Raw genomic sequence first — 8,686 nt, 5'->3', positions numbered from 1 at the left:
CATCTATAGATAATATAACATAACTACTAGTACTCCAAGATTATGTCACGTAACAACTAACAAATGTGATCAAATGTGAGACAATTTCAAGTACTTTGCACTTATTACACATACACCGTCACATGAAATATCTTCCTGCGAAGTTTCATTGCAAAATGACAGTTACTATAGGGACAATAATGGGACTCTAGAAACTGACATCATACTGACATCACGGTTGAGTGATCATATGGAGAAATATATCATTCAAAACTTAAATCATGAAAAATGACTGACATGATTTTCCAGTCATAAGAAATTGAGCTTTCTGAGATTTGTACAGATACAAATACAACGTAAATAAATAAATTATGGATTATTGCAGAAATAGAAGGTAATCCGTGATCTCTCACGATCACCATAATATATAAACGAAAGAATAAAACAAAACAAGGCATGCTTACCTGAAAGTTTCAGCAGTAGAAAAGAGAGCCAGATGGAGACTGAAATTCCCTGGAATAAATGTTGAAACCAGAGAAATGGATATTTTCCTCAACAAATGCAAAGAGAAAATGATAACTACTATTCTTCAGTTTTGTGTTGCTCTCTGAACAAGGTTACAGCTCGTTATTCCGAAGGTTCGTTATTCCGAAGGTTCGCTATTCCGAAGATTCGTTATTCCGAAGGTTCGTTAATCCGAACATGTGATGAGGTTTGTTATTCCGAGATTCATTAATCCGAAAATTAAAATAAGGTTCGTTATTCCGAAGGTTCGTTAATCCGAAAATGAAAAAAGCTCGTTATTCCGAAGGTTTGTTACTGACCCTATATCATTTCGGATCAACGAACCTTCGGAATAGCGAGCCCTATTTCATTTTCGGATTATCGAACCTTCGGAATAACGAACCCTTTTTAATTTTTGGATAAACGAGCCTTCGGAATTGCCAACCCTATTTCATTTTCGGATTAACGAACCTTCGGAATAACGAACCTTCGGAATAAGGCCACAAATGTTCGGATTAACGAATCCTTTTTCATTTTCGGATTAACGAACCTCTAGGCATATAGGGGATTTGTATGTTTCGGATTAACGAACCTTCGGAATAATGAACAGCACCCGTGAAGAACATAGCAGCGTATTCAAGAACATTAATCATGTCTTTTTAAGTAAGTTGATGCAAAATGTGTCCAGACTCACACTTTCCAATTTAATAGGTTATTATATAACTATTGCTGAAAGTACAAAGAGGAGCACTGGTTGCAGTGATAGCAGTAGCAGTCTAATTCCACACATTAAAGACCTTTGATGGTATAGTACAAGTAATTTAATAATAATGTCACAAATCAAAGGCGTCAAATGTACCAAAATGGGTGAAAAATAGGGCAAGGAATGAAACAATTAAAAAAAATCATTTCTTGAGGTTTTTTTTAACAATGTGAGGTATATAATAACTCTATTGCTTCAGAGCTAGGATGTTGCCTTTGGCCTATAAGAACCATTATATTGGGAACCAATGACAAGTCGTTTATCATCTGCCCTAACAACATTAACACCAAAGAATCTTCTAATTTGTTTTTAAGTTATTTCAAATTGATATAGAGTCATCTTTAGGATTGGTATTTATATAAGGGTATAGTTTTCTACACTTCGCCTGTTGCCGTTCACATGAACTGTAGGCCTATTGGTATGATTAATGCTCAGTCTGTAACGGCAGATGCATCTAAACACGTCTTCTGAAATAGGCTTCAGAGCCCATCCAAACATAAGATTATCAGTTGTGAAAGTAGGAAACTACGCCCACCATCTGCACACATAACATCTGACGAGTTTCAGAGAAACTACATATACTGTCAGTGAAGTTTAACAATGACCAAAAATATTGTATTTCTAAAATGTCATACCTGTATTGTTCTTAAAATCCTGAGTTCAAATAATTTTTCTCAACCTTACTCTAACCCACAAGATTGTGTTGCTTACTATAGAGACATTCAAAGTTGTTACCCGAGTTAGATCACCGCAAGACTCCCTACTCTGTGAGTTTAATCTTTGATTCCAATTCCCATAGGATTCGGATATTTCGTCTATAGGCCTATATACACTACCTCTGGATCGTTCGCAGCGTTCACTCTATTATTTCAAAATGATGTCGTTAGTTTATGGTATGAACTTACCCTTTGGTGATAACGATTCATCTTGTTCTGAAAGGGAGTGATACACTGTTTCATCCAACATGCACTTATTCAAATAACATGTCACGTAATATGCTTAATAAATGCACATGCATGCCTACATGATGTATGAACGATTTCCCTTGTGGACATCACAATATCCTTGTGGCGTTTCTGATATCCCCGGCCTTGTCAGCGTTGCTGCTTCAACGACCGCGCGTGCTGTTGCACGCCCACAAAGGTATACGCGTGTAAGAAATAATTGAAGAGCTGATTTCGAAAAAGCCATTGGTTTGGTGAGCTGATGAAATCGTCACCTCACACTTTTCCATTGATCGTGTACAACCCCCTCCCCCCCCCCCCCCCCAAAAAAAAAATAAATGTTTCTGTTATTTTCGAGTGTTAAACATGATGTTATTCATTATTGAATAACTTCAGAATAATGATCTGATCAGTTAGATATGTCAGGATTTGAGACTGGGACGTAAAATTGAATGAAAAACTGGAAATATCACAATTTCATGTACACTTATAGAGCAAGCTGTGAAAAATGTATAGTTGTTGCCATGGTAAATGTTACTAGTGTAGCTTAATCAAGAAGGTGTACGTGCATACCTTTTGCAAGGTGTTTGGTGGGACTAAGGAATTAATTGACTGATGAGAAGTTTCAAGTTGAGTGTGTCAGTGAAATAGTGTAATCAACATTTGTCCTTCAGTGCAGTAAATCGAATTCAGTTCTTGTCACAAGATGAGAAGAAAAACCATATAAGTGCTAAAGAGACTCACATTTCCAACGAATACGCATTTTAAACAAGTATCCCTTCTGAAGTATAGGACAAGAACATTGAGGACAACGGGTTTGTATTTGATATCACATTGTCTAGAAAACGATGATCTGCACTAATGACACTATACAAACAACATGAATTCAATGCAGTGTACTCCCGTTATAATGAACACGTCGTTTATAGCGAAATTCCGGTTACAATGAAGTAAAAAACTCGGGCCGCGACATAATCGGCTTTCTGTTCTTTATCGTTTATTTGTTCAGTTATAACAAAATTTCGATATAACGAAAGAAATCTGTCTGTCCCGATGACTTTGTTTTAATGGGATACCTTTGTATTTCGTTTTGACGGTATGACCAAGTAATACCAAAGCTCTGAAATATTGTTGATCGTGTTCATGAAATGGAATAGACAACTATACATTGCCAATCCTTTGATCGCATTGAATATGATAGGATAACTCATATCTTGAAATACAGCTCCATCGAGTATAATCTGCCATATTTTCACTTACACATTTTTGATAACCTTCCACCTTATATGCCGCTAGATTATTACCCTTTTGAATTCATGCACATACTTACCATGAACAAAATAAAACTACAAAGAAATTATTCTAGGATATAGCGGGACAAAGCTGGTAATGTGTTGTTGTTAATTGACAACATGCAGACAGCCAATGTCTACCTTTGCAGTCACACTGCATGAAGAGTCAGTGGAACTCAAAATGTGACCCCGTGTCACGAAACCAAAAAAAAAAAAAAAAAAAAAAATCGCTATATAGGCATGGATTTTTAGTTTAGGGCAGATTCAAAAACAGCAGACTCTAAGCTTTAAAATGATGTATAAATAATTCAAATGGACTCTAAATGGAACCTAAATATTAGAAAGAAATCACACACTTGTTGAAAAGTGTGAACTGAGAAAGAGGCTTTGAAGTACAGGGTCTATACCGGTTAGTGATTGGCCAAACAGAGTCACGTGATGGAGGCACATTCGTTATGTTCGCCCATGGGTGAACATTCTTGGTAATGTTCTCCCAAGGGAAACTATTTTCACGTAAAAAATGACAGAAGGCCTAGGACCGCGCGCGCACAGTGAATTTGGCTCTGCGCGAGCGAGCGATCGAGTGCGTTGTGCTGCATGCTGGTGGTTGCAAACATCGTACACTGAATCTCTACGATACTTGGTGGTTGACGTTGACGTATTTGACTAACCCATAACAGTTGATGACTTTTGTTGTCGGGAACATTAAAGGTTCCACCCGAAGGGTTTGAAATGTTATTTCGGGAGGCTATAAGTCCCTCGACTTCGTCTCGGGACTTATAACCTCCCTCAATAGAACTTCAAACCCTTCGGGTGGAACATTCGGTATGTTCCCTCCACCGCCAGTCGTCATCTATAACTGTATGATGTAGTATGTATGATGTATGTATATCTGCATGGATTGTGGTTAGGCAGCGTTACCACAGTTGGAAGCCACGGAATGGCATGAATGGAGTGACCCAAGAGCGAACACAGAGTTACTAAAAGAAATGCAAAAATTGAATTAGTAGTCAATATTCTTCTCTGGGTCTCTCGTAAGACGTTAATTGCTATTTCATTTCATTTCATTTCATTTATTTTCATATTTCTCAATGAATGATACAAAATACACCGAATGTAACAAATGTATTTGCTGAGTAGCTGAGAAGATATCATACACACTAAGAAAAAATGATTCATTCTTGCACCTTTTAAGGGTGCAAAGTGATGTCACACTGGTGGCTCCCTATGGGTGTTATCTTGCACCCTCGAGAAATGGGTGCAAAAGTGGTACCTTGCGCAAGGGTATAACCTTGCAACCTGTGGGTGCACCTTTGCACCGCCAAAGAAGGTGCAACATTGCACCCTTTATTGAGGGTGCGAAGTGGTTCCCTTGGGTGCATATTTCCACCCACACTAAGTGGTACTAAGTTGCACCCTTTTCTTGAGGGTGCATCTTTCCACCCACACTAATTGGTGCTGAGATGCACCTTTCTTGAGGGTGCGATCTTTCTCCCTTTAATTTTCGGCGCAACTTTGCACCCTCTCTTGCCTCTACTTTTGGTGCAACTTTACACCTTTCGTGAGGGTGCAAAGAAGCACCCTAAGTTCCAAGATTGTAGCCTCTTTTGAGGGTGCGATTTTGTGCCATATATATAGGTATAATGTTGCACCTATGTGGTGCTTATTTGATCCATGACTGCAGCAAAATTGCTTCTTTAAAGGAGCCAGTCAGTGTCACTGTCTACGCCTTTAGAGGCGCAATGTTGCCCAGTATAACCTCAAGTGAACCTTGAGATTACTGGGCAATATTGCGTCTCTAGAGGAACAGGCAGTGACACTGATTGGCTCCTTTAAAGAAGCAATTTTGCAGCAGTTATGGATGAAATAAGCACCACATATTTGCAACATTATACCTATAAGGTAAATATACTTAGCATCACATAACAAGGTACAATTTGGTTACTTAACTACTTTAAACCTTGAATAGTGCGAACTAATGCAAGCCTGTTTGCTCAGTATATCAAACTTATGCTGTTGTTGCACTCTGCAAAGTAAATAAGATTGGTGTAATTTGGATCCTGTGAATCATGAAATGTGTGCGTGGAATTTGTGAGTTTTGAAATGTTAATGTAGAAGTTAACTTATAGTTGTGTTTGAATGACATACTAAAACCAAATATTTACCCAATTACCTTTCCAGAGGTGAGCACTATCACTATCTATCAAACAAACCCTCTAGGCAAGAGCATACATCTGCATGAAGGAAGAGGTAAAAATATGATATACATTTGTCTGGATACGTTTTATTCAAAACGTACTTGAATACGTACTTATTCACATAATCTATAAGAATAAGATATGCTTTTTGCCAGTACACAAAGCCTCAAAAAACAAAAGCATGCTACGTACATTTCTAAAGTATGCACCATATCTTTTAAAAAAAAATGTAAGAGGATTTAACAAGTTGTTTGTATGCATTTAAACGAATAGGCCTACATAATTCCATGCGTACAATATTCATGTAACAGTGACGTCATCATGAATCATCAAAAAGATATGTTTCCAGCATAGACATGAATTTATCTAAAATTTAAAACATGTCTTACAATTAGGAGTTTGTTTTATAATGACGATGCCAATTGTCTTAAAGTCCTTATCACGACATGTCTTGGTGTTCACACTTATTCAAATCATGAGATTCTTGGCACTTAGATTACGACTACAGTTTATTATGGTTTAGATACTTAACTGACATACGCATACCATATTCAGGTATACGGGCATTTCGATGAAAACATCTAAATACAAGGTATAATTATAATATGAAAATCGAACTTGATACCAGCCCTTATGGGCTACCAATGGAGACTAGGCAGAATCGCAGTTATCATGGTTATGTATTCAGATTTTGTTTTGGGTGATCAATTCGAGTCCCTCGAGCTGAGATTCCGGAACTGCAATGAGCAAATCATCATAATGACTAACAAAGTGACTGAGAATAATACATCCACCAGTTTCTGTTTCGTTGTTCTATACATAGAAAGTTGTTACGTTTTTCAATCCTCTGTAGGCACACAGGGATTTGCAGATCACCTTTGGCTATAACGCCATGGTCGCGTGCAAAATGATTGCAGCTTATCTAACTTATAGTTTCCGAATAGGGGACTACCGTGCTTATACATATTAATCGGATGATAGACCCCGTCAAAAAGAGTAAATTGCGGATATCGTATACCATTGTCAAATCCACTTTTTGTTCTGTACACAGTTTCACTGGACTCTTATGAACCACTTAAGTATTACCAAATCATGGAGTATAAGAATAATCTTATGTTATTTCCTTGAAACGGCTGCATTTGTATGAGCGGGAACAGTTTGGCATCATACATGACTAAATGCATGTATTATACAAGGTTTCAGGACACTTTGAACCGTGTCCCCCCCCCCCCAAAAAAAAAAAAAACCAAACAAACAAAAAACAACACAAAACAAAACAAAGCAAAACAACAATAACGAGTGAAATGTTGTATACCCTATTGATAGGCCCATTAGTGTATGATCTTTGTCCTTTGAATACATTGCCCATATTTTTCAAGGAATAAGCATCTGGATGCAACGTAGGTATATATAAAATGATTTTTTTTTAAAGGAAATTTCTTTCAAGGAATTTTTTTAAAGGAAAATACATTTAACCACTTCAGAAATAACTATGGAACAAATAGCATAATATTGACACGTTCCCTTATTCCTAAATGACGTGACAGAAAACTTTCCTCACCGAAATCATTCTGTCGTTATTCAAGTACAAGACATTGATGATTATATACCTAGTTCGATTAAAAGTATACATGGAGTCATTGCAAAAGTATCTAATGAATAGCATGCTTCAGAACTACATCATTGTCATTTATTCTATGACGCTAATAATAGAGTAATTGTTCCGCCATACTGGCTGGCAGGTTGTAGTCCTCCTACGACGTTTGTTCAGCAAATAAGGTACAAAATAAAATTTTGCGAATTTTACACGCTGTTGCCAAAGTATCTAATCTTCTTTACCACTATTCTCAGACGTAAGGTATGCTGATGCTGTATGAATTAGAAACGGAAGCTTCACAAATATTCACCATCTAACAAGGTAAAAGCGAAGTGATGTCTTGCCCACATATCGAATTTGTGATTACACTGATTTTCAAATGTAAGCTCATTGACTTTTTGACTGTTGACGGAGTCGGACTTCACCAATATCAACACTTGACAGCCATCTTTAGATGTTCTGGGGAGTGAATTTGGTGGTCATATAGCTCAAAAGTGTGGAAAGTTATCAAAAGAACACCACAATACTATGTCGACAGTGCTTACAAGGTGAGATACAAAGAAAGAGCACGAAATGACATTGTAGAATTTGACAATGACCTACAATATTTGACCTTGAACGCTGGCACCCACAAGGTGGTAGAAGTAACTTCATCCAATCGTACATACATATGCAAAGTTTCATTTGGATACCTCAAACAGTACTTAAAGGGGAATGAAACCCAAATGTACCCGTGGATTGGAGCAATATCATAAGAACACATAAGTGAACATGGAAAATCGTATGATCCAGTGGAAGTTATGCATTTTTTAAAGTTTCAGTGTCACTTTCATGTATGGAAACGTATATGACGAAAATATCAAGGGAATTCCATAAAATCTGATTCTAAATGAAAAGTACAAATTGCCTCCACTTATTTGTCGTTGCCATAATGTTAAGGGTAATATTACCCCCACCCCCTTCTGGAAGAAGTAAATCAAGTGCTCCTTTTGTAATGCTAGAAACGTGAAACTATGCCTATTTTCTTTACATTTCTTTATATAATTTTCCGTGGTTGACGTCAAAGATGTAGCTTTCTCATCTCGTAACTCTAAATATATGTGTATATATAGCTCTTCAACGGATTTTCCGATATTCCTCAATTTGTGACGATGTGTTCAACTGCTAATGTAATCTCCCTGCATTAACTTGTCCACTTGTACTTTTCGTTTCATTTCCCTTCGTGATACAACGTTGCCATAATCGATAACAGACTGATGCACGAACGGAGGAACAAGCTGAACAACATCATTTCTCTGGTGACAATTCCTTGTAAAAGTATACACCATGAAAACTTTAGGCTGGTAAACTATATCAAGACAATTATTGAACAATATTGTTAATGAAATGCCGTAGGTTTTTCTTCGTGA

This window comes from Diadema antillarum, unplaced genomic scaffold (assembly GCF_040938485.1).
Source record: "Diadema antillarum isolate AM-2024a unplaced genomic scaffold, OU_Dant_1.0 seq00001019_RagTag, whole genome shotgun sequence".
Lineage (NCBI taxonomy): Eukaryota > Metazoa > Echinodermata > Echinoidea > Diadematoida > Diadematidae > Diadema > Diadema antillarum.
Note: the sequence above shows the minus strand (reverse complement) of the source record.